Source organism: Coenobita brevimanus, chromosome 6 (genome assembly GCF_032717465.1).
Source record: "Coenobita brevimanus isolate Jiangsu-jjx chromosome 6, ASM3271746v2, whole genome shotgun sequence".
Lineage (NCBI taxonomy): Eukaryota > Metazoa > Arthropoda > Malacostraca > Decapoda > Coenobitidae > Coenobita > Coenobita brevimanus.
In genome coordinates, this window is record NC_136959.1 from 5,969,752 (window position 1) to 5,987,363 (window position 17,612).

Genomic DNA, 17,612 nt, shown 5'->3' on the forward strand with positions numbered 1-17,612 from the left:
CTATCTGAGAAGTTTAGTGACAGGATCAATTCACTGAAAACTCCTCACATCTGGGCTCCACATTCGCCTGATCTCAACCCGTTGGACTTCATTTCGTGGGGTTACGCTGAAGACAGTGTGTACCGGAACAATCTTGGCTCAATCCCTGAGCTCAAGAATAAGATCGAGGTGTTCATGACAGCCAGTACTGATGACACATGCAAGGCAGTAATTCAGAACTTTGCTGTGAGAATTATTGTAGGGAATGCCATGTTCGCAGTGGCGTTCATATTGAGCATGTCATTCACGCCTCGCAGCGCCCATAATAATCATGATAATGACGTAATTCTAACTGTAAATAAAATTCTAATGTTCTGTTAATATGTGGTCAAAATTTCACAGCTCTGTCTTTGATATTTTTTGAGCTATCGATAAATAAAAAATAAACCTTTTGGGGGACACTCTGTAAATATACTTGTCTATCTAACAGTGTATTGATATGTCAGTCTCTCTCTCTCTCTCTCTCTCTCTCTCTCCTTTCGTTTTCCTTTACTTTTATGCAGATGTCTGTTTGTTTATTTATCTACATGGGGGACTAACAGTGTGTCTACATCCATCTGTGTGTTTATATATTTATTTCTGTCAGTCTTTTTTTTTTTCCTTTGATTTCCTATAATCAGTGTAGACGTATATTTCTTTATCTATTTATATGTCTAACATTGTATCTGTCTCTCTATCTGTCCATCTATCTATCTACCTAGTGTTTTCTTTCTGCCTGTTTATCCCCTCTTGAAATATAACGTTTTGGTGTAAAAAAGATCAAATTAATAATCGTTAGCCTGTCTCCCGGTTGGTGGGTGGTGGAGACCACCATCCACTCACTTGGTGTACTACTGGCTACTTCTTCCGCCATCTTTGTCATACTAGGTGGTAAGTGGTCACAACCACCATCCATTCACTTGATGTAGTGCTGCCTCTTTCATCCTTCACATTCATCATTGTGATTCTGTGCCATTCATTCTCTTCAATTTGTCATCCTTCTTGTCCCTTTTAATTATTTATTATTCTTCCTTCCACATCAGGTGTTTCTACACTGAGTGACAAGCCTATTGTGTTTAGCAAGTCATTAACTCACAACAACAACAACAACAACAACAACAATAATAACTAAAATACATGTTGACCCAAATTGTTACATAGCCTATGATTTCATCATCCTTTGTATAATTCTAACGTACAGTATGCTGCATGTTTGATCACGATTCGCCTTGTGGCTTCCATAGTGACCGGACTTGCGTGTTCTGCCTCACTCCCCCCTTCTTCCCCCTTGTAGTAGAGTAAGTCGTTCTTTCTGTTGTTCAGAGCAGGAGTGTCAACTCTTTGTCCTCTGTGCCTTCATTTTCACGTCCTTCTTCCAAGTTGCATCAAGCTCTGCCGGCCCCCTATATAATGAGCTCAGTCTCTGCATTAATGGCCACTTAGATCTACTCCTCATTTTGTTCACATCTCTGTCTATCAGGACTCCATATTATAATTACAAATCATAATAGATAGATAGATAAATAGATAGATAGACAGCTCTATGCGAGCCTGGGAATGGGAAATGAGCTTGCAAATTACACTGAGGAAAGCTGACGACAGTGGCCAGTAAGGAGATGATGCAGTTAGTTGTCAGCAATCCACCCGTGAACAAAGCCCTAGTGACCATACACACACATACACACATACTCACACACAGGCTTCTTAAACTTTTCATCCACAAGGAACACACGTGATACAACCCCTGCTACACCAGAATTTAGGAAAGAGAGCTCAGATGGAGGTTAGCCATAGAACAGGCAGGTCAGAAGGAGGAAGGGCTTAGCAACTTGAGAAAGAGACAGAGAGAGAGCGAGACAGGGAGACAGGGACTCTGCTCAACTCACTCGTGAGTGAGAGACTTGTTAATATTTCCAAGACAAATAAAAATAGTCCCATACTATTCTTTACCTCTCCTGTCACTACATGACAAATGGGAAAGAAGATTACCTACGTACAAGGCTACTCCAGTATAATAACCGCTCGTCCACAAGTCTAATATATAGAAAACTCCACTACAAGTAACTACAAAGTCCTTTTTATGACATTTGGTAGCAGCGAATCTATGGACATCGTCTCCGAATCAAAAGCAAATTTTTTACAAAAGCAGGCGAGACTCTACAAGATTAGCTTCAGTTCTACACTGAATTCCTACAAAATACAGCCTACAATGCAAATAGCCTACAAGTCTACAAAACAACTCTATAATCTTCAAGTAACTTCAAGCAGCAGCAAGAAGAATATAAAACAAAGCAAGTAAAGAAGAGGAAAGACCAAAGCAACAAGCACACAAACCCCCACCACTCTCTCCCGCCTGCGAAATCATCGCTGACGCAGAGGTCAAGACACGCAGCAAAACACCAGAGCCACATTTATAACGCATCTTACTCATCTTCACTCAAGTTACTCATCGCTACTCGTTTACTCACTACAGCTACCAGTGTGGGAAGTTGACGTCACCATACGTGTGCTGAGACGACGCCAAGCCGTGTGTCTGACACCCCGCAACACACCAATCAACTCGTGAAGAACAACGCTATCACCACGTGCAACACCACCCACACCATTCCCACCACGAAAAAAATTACTGAGTTACATAGTTACTTCATTTATACAATACCCAGTGATATACAATAAGCTTCTGCACAAACATATAAAACGTGTTGTATAGTTACAGCTTAAATACACATACTTACTTCAGTTATCTGCATAACTCAAACACTAAATAATCACCAACAATAAATATAACATTTATTTACTACCAACGAGTGTTACCATTTATACCTACATAAAATACGTGTTTCATACATGCACCTATACATTATTACATCTACAAAGTAATAAAGAAAATATACCATCACAGTTACTCAGTGAGCAATTAAAAGAACTGTATTTAACATTTATTAATTAAAGCTACCTAGTGGAAACAGACAAATTAAGTTACAAGGTAAACTAGAGAAAAAAAAAAATGGCCAACACAAATGACGTTAGCAAGAGTGAACATCTTCAACACAATCGTGAAGACAATGATTTCCACACAGTGCTGACACACATATTACCCACGATAGGTACAAGTGAACAACAAGTCAGTGTATATAGTTAATACTGTATATAGTGTATATATATTTTTTAATATAAAATAACAAAATATGGGACTATATTATATCATTTTCAGTAATACCTGTGCAATATAAACTAAACTTTAAAAAAGTATCCCAAGGAAATTAGCCAGTAATTATGCAACCATGAACAACATGGAAAAAGCGTACACAAGCGAAGAAAAACAAACTATGGAAAATCAATACATCCAAAAAAAAGAGAAAAGAAAGAAAGAAAAAGTAAGAAAGAAAAAAGAGAAATAGGGTAAGATCACATAACAAACAAACGAAAATAAGTGTAAGTGTTACTACATATGTCAAAATACCACATAAACTACAAACAAAAAAGCAAATTGTTGTCTCCACAAGCAAGTGGCATAACACATCATCACTATCATCGACCGCAGCATATGTTAAGACTGCAATTATTACAATTATGTAACTACAAACGATATGTAACAATTATGTAACTCCATATTATAATTATGTAACGACAAACGATTGCATTATGCTACACTTATTACAATTATGTAACTACAAACGATATGTAACAATTATGTAACGACAAACGATTGCATTATGTTACACTTGCTACAATTATGTAACTAGAAAACAATATGTACCATTTATGTAACAGTTGCATTAACAAGATGTAACTTTTATGTAACTTTAACTACAATTATGTACCTACAAACGATATGTAACAATTATGTAACGACAAACGATTGCATTATGTTACACTTTGCCAATTATGTAACAGTTGCATTAACATGATGTAACTTTTATGTAACTTTAACTACAATTATGTAACTACAAACGATATGTAACTACAAACGATATGTAACAAGTATGTAATGACAAACGATTGCATTATGTTACACTTTGCCAATTAACAGTTGCATTAACAAGATGTAACTTTTATGTACCATTTATGTAACAGTTGCATTAACAAGATGTAACTTTTATGTAACTTTAACTACAATTATAAGGCCAAGACACTTATGTAACAGTTGCATTAACAAAATGTAACTACAATTATAAGGCCAACACATGTATGCATTTCACTACAAAAACCCAAGTACATACTGTATTACAGTTAAATAATTTACTTTAATGCATTTATTCAAATATGTATACAACTTGTTTATAATGTAATATTACTAAATAATCACTATTTACAATAAATATTATATGTATACAATATTCATACAATTATGTTATATTTACAATATTATGTATTTCACTTAATTAGCTTATAAGTTCATCATAATATATATATAATATGTATTAATATGTTAGGACTATTAACTGTCGATGGTACGCCATTTTCGCGTGACCGAGCAGATATCAGAACTCCATATTATAATTACAAATCATAATAGATAGATAGATAAATAGATAAATAGAAAGCTCTATGCAAGCCTGGGAATGGGAAATGAGCTTGCAAATTACACTGAGGAAAGCTGACGACAGTGGCCAGTAAGGAGATGATGCAGTTAGTTGTCAGCAATCCACCCGTGAACAAAGCCCTAGTGACCATACACACACATACACACATAATCACACACAGGCTTCTTAAACTTTCCATCCACAAGGAACACACGTGATACGTCTCCTGTTTCACCAGAATTTAGGAAAGAGAGGGCAGAAGGAGACAGGCCTTAGAACCGGCAGGTCAGAAGGGAAAGGATTTAGCAACTTGAGAGAGAGACTGAGAGAGCGAGACAGGGAGACAGGGACTCTGCTCAACTCACTCGTGAGTGAGAGACTTGTTAATATTTCCAAGACAAATAAAAATAGTCCCATACTCTTCTTTACCTCTCCTGTCACTACATGACAAATGGGAAAGAAGATTAGCTACTCACGAAGCTACGCCAGTATAATAACCGCTCGTCCACAAGTCTAATATATATAAAACTCCACTACAAGTAACCACAAAGGAGTTACAAAGACTTTTATGACATGTCCTCCCCTGTACAGTTATTATTATTGTGAGTGCTCAGGAAGTTTCCAACCATCTAGCTGTTGTGTAATTTGAGTATAAGTGTTATTACATTTTTTTTTTCTTGTACTGTATGGCATAAGGTGTTAATTCGTAGGCCTGGTGAAGTTTTTGTGATTCATGTAGAGTTTTTGGTGTCAGCCAATGTTAATAATATTTTGTATCTGTAATAATATATCTTGCATTAACTGAGCATTATCCGGTTTTCTCATTTATCAGGGCTGACTTAAATAAATTTGTTCTTGCTAAATTCGTGTTAATAGAGGCTATTGCAGTTAACCATATATTTAACCTGTTTTTGCCATTACATTATCCTTATGAGTCCTGAATGTTTAGTTGTTAGTTTGAGCATTAAACTTTAACTTGTAATTTTACCTAACTCTTTTGTTTTGAACCTGGAACTTTGCGGGACAGTAGTGATTTTAGTTCTCACTTGAAGTGTTCATTATCTCTCTCTGTTCCGTAACAATATACATATATATATATATATATATATATATATATATATATATATATATATATATATATATATATATATATATATAACAGAACTGAGGAAGGAAAAACAAATGAGGAAAAAAAAATAATCCATACACCAGATTACTGATGTCCTCTGTTCATAAAATATCTGTAACAGTTAGACTTGAACAGTTGTGGGTTGAAATTTGGAGGAAAACAACTCTGGGGAAGCGAGTTCCAGAGAGATGCAGTTCGGGGAATGAAAGAATTCTGATAGAAGTTCTGCAATATGGCTGAGTGACATTTCAGTCATGAGCACTACCAGATGCCCGTGTAGCACGAGGGAAGGCATGGGAGAGGTGGCACCATGGACGCAACTTCGTTTGAGCATTTGCCAAAAAAATATCTGTAAAATAATGCAAGGGAGGCAACATTCCTTCTTACCTGCAGGGGAGGTAGTTTATATGTAATGGCAGGGTTGTTAATGATTCTAACAGCTTTATTCTGAATTTTGTCTAGTTGTCTTAATGCAACCTCTCCACAACCATTCCACAAGGGTGAGCAATATTCAAGCTGAGAGCGCACATGACTCTTATACATTATAGCTAACTGCTCATCGGCGAAGAAGTTACGGACTCTGTACAGTAATCCAAGTTTCTTTGAGGCGGTTTTAGCAAGCGATTTGAAATGAGAGGTCCAGCTGAGGGCACTGTTAAGTGAGACACCAAGAATTTCAATACTTTTGGAGATGGGAATATTAGTAGCACTGAAGGTTATGTACTAATCTGGCAATATCTGTCTAATAGTAAACTGTATATATTTAGTTTTACTACCATTAAAAGAGACAAGGTTGTTTTGTCCCCATTCACAGATTGTAGATAGATCTTGATTTATGGAGATGGCTGTACCAAGTTGAGAGGTAGAGATATTAAACTTTGGAAATGGATATCTGAGTGTGAATGAACTATGTAGTGTTGAGTCATCTGCATATGAGTGAATGGGATTGTGGGTGACAGATAAGAGATCATTAATATGAACCAGAAATTGGGTTGGTGCCAGAACTGATCCCTGCGGCACGCCGGCGTTAATTGAGTGGAAATTGGAATATATATCATCTACTTTTACTCTTATTTTCCTGTCACTAAGATATGAAGAAATCAAAGGAACAAAAGACGTTAGTCCATAGCAAGGGAGTTTGGACAGCAGGGAAACGATGCCATACTCTGTCGAAAGCTTTAGAGATATCAAGAGCTACTGCATGAGTTTCTCCAAAAAGATCAATTGATTGATGGATGGTATGAGTTAAGAGATTATGTCAATGGTGGATCTTTCGTAGCGAAAACCTTATTGTCTGTCACTAATTAAGTTGTTGGATTCAAGATGTTTAACAATGTGCTTATTAATTAAAGTTTCAAATACCTTACCAAGAGAAGATGTGACAGCTATTGGTCTGTAATTGGAGGGGTCAGACGAACTTCCTTTCTTCGGAACTGGGTGGATATTGGCTTCTTTCCATGAATTTGGGAATAAAGAAGTACGTATGCATAGTCTGAATAATTTTGCTAGGACAGAGGGAAGTTCAGGGGAACACATTTTCAAAACAATTGGCGGAACTCCATCTGGGCCTGGAGCTTTGTTGGTAGGTAAATTGTCTAGGATGGATTTTACGTATCTTGTCTGTATTTTAAGTGGGGCAATTTCGGGAGAATCAAGTTCCAGTACTGGGACATTCTGGCTGGTATCGTCTATGGTAGAGTTTCTGGCAAATGTACTGGCAAAGATATCTGCTTTCCCACGTGGGACATTTGTAATGTTGCCATCTGAAGATTTTAGTGGGAGAATGGAAGATGACTTGTTAAAGTTATTATTGAAAGAATTAAGAGCTGACCAGAATATTCTATTGTCATTAGGGTTGTTAAGTAATTTTGATGCTTTCTTTTGAAGAAAGTTTGATTTAGATAGATTTAATACAGTTTTTGCATGATTTCTAACAACCTTAAATTGGGAGAGTGATTCAGATGTTTTTTTATTTTAAGTAAGAGTTATATGGTAATGACTTTTGGGCTGTTGCTCTGGCACAGTTGCCATCAAACCATTTTGGAGAGTTCGATCTTTTAGTGAACTGTTGACTTGGTATGAATAAATCCATACCAGCTAGTATTAAGTCGCAAATCTGGGACTGGGTAGAATTGGGATCACTAGAGAAGAAAGACTGCCATGGAACATCAGCAAGATAATTTGTAAATCCATCCCAGTCTGCCCTATCAAAGTGCCATCGGGTCACCCTGACAGGTTCAGAACGGGGAGGTGTGGGAGGGTTAACTAATGAGGCTTTGATGAGACTGTGGTCAGAGGATCCAAGTGGTGACAGTGCCTCTATCCTGTATTGATCGGGATTATTTGTCAAGAATAAATCCAAGAGATGGGCATTGTGGTCTGGATTATCATGTATTCTGGTTGGTTGCTTTACCAACTGGGTGAGATTAAACGATTCCGCAAACAGCTCGCACTCTAGACCATACTTGTAGATTGATAGACAGATAGACAATGAGAATATAATGAAAACAAAAGAAACCTCATAGCATGCTATTTGGAATCGAATGCTGGATCTCTCAAGTCACGGATAATGACCCTCTTCCCATCTGAGCGTGAGGCTTCTGTTTAGGATGCTTTTAATTCATCATCGTCATCATTATCATCTATATATAACTATCATCATCATCATCACCATCATCATCATCATCAAAATCATCACCATCATCTCCATCATTTACATAATTAGCATTATTATCAGCGTCATCATTTTATAAAAATAATAACGACCATCGTCATCATCATCATTATCATCACCTATATAATCATCGTCATCATCGTCATCACAGTTTATAATCATCATCGTCATGGACAAGATTAGTATCATTATTGCCATCATCATTTCATAAAAATAATACTGACCATCATCATCATCACCAGTACCTTCATAATCACCTTCATCATCATCATATGTAGTTCATCATCATCATTATCATTATCATAATCCGCTGCACGACAGATCTGTGCCAGCTTTCCCCACCCTGACTAATTTGTTGTTAGGATAATGTTAGTGTGGTTGTGTTGCTGGGTGGCTGTGGTGGTTATTTGTGGGAGAAGGAGAGGAAGTCTGAGAACGAGGTAAATGTTACTGGAAAGTAAGTGTGAGCGTGCGTAGGATTAGAGTGAGTCTTTGTCCGTGTGACAAGGTGCGTTTGGAGGGAGTGCATTGTGTGTGTGTGTGTGTGTGTGTGTGTGTGTGTGTGTGTGTCTATCTATTTATCTATTAGTCAGTGGGTCTGGCCATCCCTCAGGCCACACCCAATGGCAGGCTTCATCCAGGGTGTGTGTGTGTGTGTGTGTGTGTGTGTGTGTGTGTGTATCTATCTATTTATCTATTAGTCAGTGGGTCTGGCCATCCCTCAGGCCACACCCAATGGCAGGCTTCATCCAGGGTGTGTGTGTGTGTGTGTGTGTGTGTGTGTGTGTGTGTGTGTGTGTGTGTGGGTGTGTGTGTATCTATCTATTTATCTATTAGTCAGTGGGTCTGGCCATCCCTCAGGCCACACCCAATGGCAGGCTTCATCCAGGGTGTGTGTGTGTGTGTGTGTGTGTGTGTGTGTGTGTGTGTGTGTGTGTGTGTGTGTATGTGTGTGTGTATCTATCTATTTATCTATTAGTCAGTGGGTCTGGCTATCCCTCAGGCCACACCCAATGGCAGGCTTCATCCAGGGTGGCCACAACAAAACGCCTTTAACCCTTTGCCTGCCAATTACCTACTTGCAGTTCATTTCCGCTGACGTCACACGATTTTACTATGATGAAGAGAGAAATATGGCCCACCAAAAATGTTAAAACTATCACATTTAACGTTTTGCCCCAGGATATACAACTTCCTGTTTTATTACTGCTTACAACCCACCATTTTGTTACACTCATACACACGTCAGTTATAAATCTATGACTAGCCAACACAAGACAAAAAATAAAACTCAGACAGGGACCAACAATGGGTAAAAAAGAAAAAGAAACCTATTTCTCAGTTGGTTCGAACTTGGGCCTCACTAACCACACCCAGTTATCTACCAGTAGTAGCTGTCGTGGTTCCTGTGTATCTTCTTGCATCTGTTTTCTCTGTCCTTTTCTCAGCGTCCAAACAGTATATATATTTGTTCATCTGTTTCTGTTTTTTTTTTTTTTTTTTTTGTTTATCCATCATTTTCACCAACCAACGAACCATCCATCCATCCATCCAACCATCCACCCTTCTTTTTTACTATGTCCATCCTTCTAACCCTCAATATATCTTTCTGTTTATCTATCTCTGTATCTGTTTAAGTCTCAGAGTTAACCCCGGGTGGGTATTATTTCTCGTGTCTTAACATCAGGCTCCTATGACTCACTCTCAGATGAATAAACTTGTCTGGCGTTAGTTGGAATAGAGTACTAGAATTGTGCCCACCATGAGAGGGTTAGTTGTGATTGCATTAGCACTCAGGCTCCTATGACTCACTCTCAGATAAATAAAATCATCTTGCGTTTGATGGAACAGCACAGCAAAGTTGTGCCTACTGTGAGAGGGTTAATGGTAACTATTAACACTGTGGTGGGTGCGTGGTGGAATATGGATGAAGGAGTGCGTGAACGGAGAGGAAGACAGTGTAGGATATAAGACCCATTGCTGGTGCACTTATATACACGAGAGAGAGAGAGAGAGAGAGAGAGAGAGACGGGGGCGGGGGGAATAATGATCTTTAAAAACTTCAAATTAGTGAAAATGTCAGGTAACCAATGTTGCATGATGTGGTAAAAAAACATCCTGTCGGTACTCGTCTGGTTTCGATCTCGGGCCTCACTAACCACACCCAGTTATCTACCCGTGTTGGCTCTTGTGGCTTCTGTTAGTCATGTGTTGCAAAATCTATCTGTCTATATATCTTTCCTAGAGAGAGTTTGGGGAGGGGAGGGTCGTATTTTAAGTAGGTTCGTAACTTTTGTTCCTGAGCAACATTAGTTCCTGATGCAAATTGTGTCGATATTAAGTTGATAAAATGACATTCAAGATAATGGTACACCGTAAAATTCAAGCTTTGGTCTCTCTCTCTCTCTCTCTCTCTCTCTCTCTCTCTCTCTCTCTCTCTCTCTAATATTAACTCATCTTCACCACACCCGTTCATCCTTCACTACACCCTGTCACCCTTCACCATACTTTTGCACCCTTCAACACACCCCGTCACCCTTCACCACACTCTCCTATGCACTATTTCACGACTTCTTTACTTCCGTATACACTCATACTTCTTATCCTCCCATTGCATATATATTTCATCTTATCACACAGTACACCTTCCAGAATTTGGTTTCGTATTGGCTCCATCAAATGCTTATTTTAACATCAGCACCTCCCACTTTTACCACGTTATCTACTTTATCAATAGTCCTTCACTGCTCGACATATGTATCATTTATCTACAGCACTTTCCGTCCTCTACGTCATACTTGACCCTACCTACCATCCTCTGTTACCAGTTACCTATTCCTCATCATCCTTCATCACAGTTCCTAATTATTCACCGCTCTTCTCATCTTCATCACAGAGTTCATTCCTAAACTACATCATCCACCTAACCACCTTCACATCTCACATGCACATCGTTCCGATCTCCACTTGTCCCACACATCACGCCCCAACTACCATCGCGACACCCTCATCTCAAAAGCGTCCAGCTAAAGGTATTGCGATTGTTTCAGTAACTCTTCATCACAACGAGTTTCATCTTCTTTATATTCCATCAGTCACATCGTTGTCTAATTAATCCGATATATTAATATCGTCAGTTTGTTGATCACAGAGGTAATTTGTCACGATGAGCTAGGGTCGTGTTAATAAGTGGTTGTGTGTGATTAATAGGCCACCCTCTCCTCCTCCCTTCACTGAGCCAGTCCTTTACCTCACACTATCTAGTTACAGTAATTTTTCATGTATCGCGTTTACATCCCTTGCCTCTGTATTTGTTCTTTAAGTGGATTTTTTTTCATCATCAAAGGCTGTAATTTGGACAAAGTCATATATATGAATTGTGCCAGGGAATGTCAATAATTTTTTTTTTCTGTTTTAATGCTAACAATTCACTCATATAGCTATTGCTCATCGTGTTCACCCCCAAAAGACTTAAAAGAAATGTAAGCAATATCAGCTATATAAAAAAAGGCTGTGTCAAAAAGGTTTAAGATGCTCGAGAAACTACTAACTAAAATTCTGAGAACTAGTATAGGCAAAGAATAATAAATGTATAATACCAGTACTAGATTTAACATTCCTTATTGTCACCAGGCAGTCGATTCTGTGACACGCTTGCTGGTGCTGTTTGGTTCAGTCCCACACCACACAGCACAGCCATCCTACACTACATCAACACTAATAACATTCCCAGTGAAACATCTCTAAGAACAGAAAAATGAGGCTCAAAGTAGAAAGAAATTCAAAGGGAAGCAGTCTGTTTCAGGACATTTTGTTCATAAAACAAATTATCGTATAAAGTTGGGTATGACTGTGGTATCTGTTGTTTGAGAACAGAGATTGCCACGCAGAGGGTTCGTACCACTCACCCGGTCCTTCAACTGCTACCTGTCAGAAAAAGTGGCAAGGACAGGTATGTAATCTTAGCAAGGTGCAATAGATATTTCATGGGAAAATTATCCATATGTTCTATTCTACCGTAAATGAGCCGTCAGAGTATCAATAACACTATCACGACTCATGAATATTTTGTGGTTCCCATTCGGCATCCTCCTGTGATTTTTTTTTTTTTTTTACATCAATACACCAGAATTACCAGCCTGAAAACCTGAACTTTAACGGAAAATTTACTATTTCTTATTTCATTCTTTCATGCGCCAGTATCCTATCTCATTATCTGCTTCTAGCATGAAGATTAAATTTCTATCTATCTCTATCTATTACCAGACGCCTCAATCCCGTTCGGGGTGGCCACAAACAAATCGCCTCCACGTCGCCCTGTCCCCCGCCATTTCACTGCCCTGCTCCCAACTCACACCCCCCTCTCTCATATACCTCTCCACCCTATCCCTCCATCTCATCTTCGGCCTCCCCCTCCCTCTTCCCCCCTCCACCTCACTCACATACACTCTCTTCGTCAGTCTTTCACCCTCCATCCTCTCCACATGGCCAAACCACCTCAGTGTATTCCTCCTAACGCTTCCTATCACATCCACATCCACACCACAACGCTCCTTTATATCCTCATTTGTCAACCTGTCTCTCCATGTGACTCCATAGGCTCCTCTTAAATAGCTCATTTCCACTGCTCTCACTCTTGACTTGTGTCCTTCCAACAACGTCCAAGCTTCACTTCCATACGTTAGAGTTGGTATCACAATACTGTCATGTAGTAACTTTTTCACTTCCATGCTCACTTCCCTTTTTCTTATCACTGCTTTCAAGGAACCAGCAACCTTTCTTCCTTGCTGTACCCTTTCAAGCACTTCACCCTCCAAACCTCCATCCTTACTCATCACACTAACCAAGTACTTAAACATACTCACATTATCCAATTCCTCACCATCCAACCTCGTTGTACATTCACTGATTTCACCTCTCTCAAAGACCATCACTTTACTCTTCCCTACATTCACCTTGAAATTATGTTTCTTACACACTCTCCCAAACTCATCTACCAAGCCTTGCACCTCTCCTTCGTCTTCACTCAACAACACAGTATCATCTGCAAACAACAGTACAGGGAGTTTCCAAACACTACCCTCTCTCTCCAGGGCCACTCCAACATCCACTACCCTACCTTGTACCTCTTTTATTACCTCATCCATGTACAGATTGAACAACCATGGAGACATGAAACATCCCTGTTTCAGCCCAACCTTCAAAGAGAAAAATTCACTCAGTTCACCATCCACACGCACTGCAGCCTTAGCACCATCATACATACTTTTCACAGCATTCAACAACTTCCCATCTACTCCATATATTCTTAATACTTTCCACAATCCTTGTCTATCCACCCTGTCATATGATTTCTCCAAATCCATGAAAGTCGCACACAACTTCTTTCCCTTCTCTAGAAACTTAAAAATTAAAGATTAAATTTACTGTATAATATTAATCTTCATGCTGTACTTTCGGGTGATTGCCATCATAGGATTCTTCTCTTTAGTGTTGAGGCTGAGCACTTTGAAAACTGCCTCGAATCATCAACATATTTTCATAGTTAATGGAGAGGCTATTAATTTTTGTGTACAACTCTGACATACCTTAAAATCTCTAACTTTCCATCGATAATTATATTCCATATCATATATTACGCAGAAAATGCAGCGGAACATTTCCGTGGAGTTCATGTCACACACACACACACACACACACACACACACACACACACACACACACACACACACACACACACACACACACACGGAGAGAGAGAGAGAGAGAGAGAGAGAGAGAGGTAGGTTGTACATCTGTAGTCCGATGTCTTCTATTTCTTTGATGCTACGAACTGACGAGTTTATTTAGCTGAGAATAGTTAGTAGTTTTCGTGATTGTGGAAGTGGTGATGATGGTAGATATGATGATGGTGATGGTAGTACCTGTGGTAATGGTGGTGATGGTGGTGGTAGCTATGATGATGGTGGTTGTTTGTTTTGTATTAACCATAACTGCCATACTTTCATACATTAAAGTTTAAATACACAAAAGGACTTGCCCAAAGAAATTACTTGCATATTACTAATGCGGTACCTGACTTAGACCCTGGCAAACTAGTTTACGATGTTGTTCGTTGTTTCCCTCATATTAAGTATATTCTAGCCTCTGCCTTCCCGCAATGAACACTGTACCTGAAAACTCTGAGCTCCCATAGACACATTGCTTTAACATCCCTTTGTATTTCACCTAAAAGTACAAACCACTTTTTCCTCCCCCTTTTACACACACACACACACACACACACACACACACACACACACACACACACACAGACCAGGCTTCTCCACATGTACATCTCACCCAACAGCAAAATGTACCTATGGTGTTCTTTCATCAACTTCCCCTACACAGTGGGACGTCCCTTACAGTGCTGACGCCTGGTTTGACATGAGGACGTCACGGTGTTTGTGTGTGTGTATGTATGTGTGTGTGTGTGTGTGTGTGTGTGTGTGTGTGTGTGTGTGTGTGTGTGTGTGTGTGTGTGTGTGTGTGTGTGTGTTTTGATTAGTAGTCATTATTATGTCGCTATTTTGCATGTGTCATTCACGGTTCTGGATGTATGTCTTAAATGAGAGAGAGAGAGAGAGAGAGAGAGAGAGAGAGAGAGAGAGAGAGAGAGAGAGAGAGAGAGAGTTGTGTGTCCAAAAATTAATCAACAGTGAACATGGCATCACACGCAAGGCTAATCAAGTTCCCATTGTTATTTCCTGTCCTCGTCACTCCAGAATCGACTCCAGGTTTTGGTGTTACTGATTTTATCGTTGTTTCTTGTCTGCTACTTTGCCATGTCCCTCCCACCCACAATATGAAGTTATATCTGTTTCTTCTTTTTCGTTCATCCCCCTCTCAAGTTTTATGCTTGGCTCCATTGCGTGCTTTCTTTCCCGTTAACATCACATATTCTCTCTCTCTCTCTCTCTCTCTCTCTCTCTCTCTCTCTCTCTCTCTCTCTCTCTCTCTCTCTCTCTCTCTCATCTACATTCATTTCCCCTTGGTCACACTCCCGAATTATTCACCTCAGTTTGCCACTTTCTACCTTACCACACAAACCCTCTTCTCCCATCACTCCATCCAGTCATCACTATTTCATTAACCGTCGCACCCGCCTCATTACGAACCATTTAGGTGGAGATTAGACATTATTTTACAACACACCAATTCACAATCCATCCCCACAGCATCACCACATCAACGTAAGATCCTACATTAGCCACAAATGGACCTAATATTACACGTAAGATCACTTAATTATTGTTTAGTCACAGTCATCTCTCCCATTTCTCCTACGTTTCATCAGTCATGAACACATATAATTCTGGCATATTAATAATTTTGTCATTACAGTAACTAATTCAGGAGCACTGATTACTATGAACCTACTTGGATATATCAGTTTATTACTACCCGCTTTGTTCTCCCTACCTCACTCCACATTCCCCCCTTTCACTTCTCACACTCCTAACTTCCCATATCCCTATCTCACTCTCCACACCCCTGTTTCACTCTCCACACACCTGTCTCACTCTCCACACCCTTGGCTCACTCCCCACACCCCAACCTCACTCCCCACATCCCAACCTCACTCCTCAGCCATCTCCCTCATGACACACAGAGGTTTCTAATTCATCACTCCCTTACTTTACTCCCCACACCGCTACCACATTCCTCACAACCCTGCCTCCCTTCCTATACCCCTGCCTTATTCCTCACAGCCCTGCCTCACTCCCCACACCCCTCTATACTCCTGCCTCATTTCCCACACCCCTCTACACCCCTGCCTCATTCGCCACACCCCTGCTTTCCTCCCATAACCCGACCTCAATCCCAACACCCTTGCCACCACTCTCTTTACCCCTGCCACACTTTCTACACTCCTGCCAGTCCCTACACTCCTGTTTCATTCCCCACACCCATGCCTAACTTCCCACACTCCACCTACAGTCCCCACATCCCTGCCACACTCCCTACACCCCAGCCACAATCCCCACGACTTTGCCTCACTCCCCATATCTCTGCCACACTTTCCAGTTTCCTGCCTCATTATCCAAACAGACTTCTCATTAATCACACGCCTCACTCTACCGTCCTCTGTTTCACCTTTTTTACCCTCTCCTCATCCAGCATGACAGTACACCCTCCTTCATCCCTGGCTCGCATTTTTCACCTTTGCCTTACTCCCTTCGTCCACACTTCTTTCTCTTCCTACGTTTTTTTTTTTTTTCACCAACTCATGGAAATTCTATTCTGCAGCCCATTGCCACGTGTTATCACTCTCCTACCTGTCCAAACCAGCGAGGATGATCTCATATTCTACGATTTCTTCTTCACGTTTTAGAGTCTTTCTCTTTACTTTTATTTTGTGTCACTCTTTTAAACCCATTTGGTACCTGGCATTTAAAATTCGCTTCCGAATTAATTACCAATATTTTCATTTTGTGTGTGTGTGTGTGTGTGTGTGTGTGTGTGTGTGTGTGTGTGTGTGTGTGTGCGTGTATCTATCTATTTATCTATTAGTCAGTGAGTCCGGCCATCCCTCAGGCCACACCCAATGGCAGGGTTCATCCAGTGTGTGTGTGTGTGTGTGTGTGTGTGTGTGTGTGTGTGTGTGTATCTATCTATTTATCTATTAGTCAGTGAGTCCGGCCATCCCTCAGGCCACACCCAATGGCTGGGTTCATCCAGTGTGTGTGTGTGTGTGTGTGTGTGTGTGTGTGTGTGTGTGTGTGTGTGTGTGCGTATCTATCTATTTATCTATTAGTCAGTGAGTCCGGCCATCCCTCAGGCCACACCCAATGGCTGGGTTCATCCAGTGTGTGTGTGTGTGTGTGTGTGTGTGTGTGTGTGTGTGTGTGTGTGTATCTATCTATTTATCTATTAGTCAGTGGGTCAGGCCATCACTCAGGCCACACCCAATGGCAGGCTTCATCCAGGGTGTGTGTGTGTGTGTGTGTGTGTGTGTGTGTGTGTGTGTGTGTGTGTATCTGTCCATTTATCTATTAGTCAGTGGGTCTGGCCATTCCCCAGGCCACACACAATGGCAGGGTTCATCCAGTGTGTGTGTGTGTGTGTGTGTGTGTGTGTGTGTGTGTGTGTGTGTGTATCTATCTATTTATCTATTAGTCAGTGGGTCTGGCCATCCCTCAGGCCACACCCAATGGCAGGCTTCATCCAGGGTGGCCACAACAAAACGCCTTTAACCCTTTGCCTGTCAATTACCTAGCAG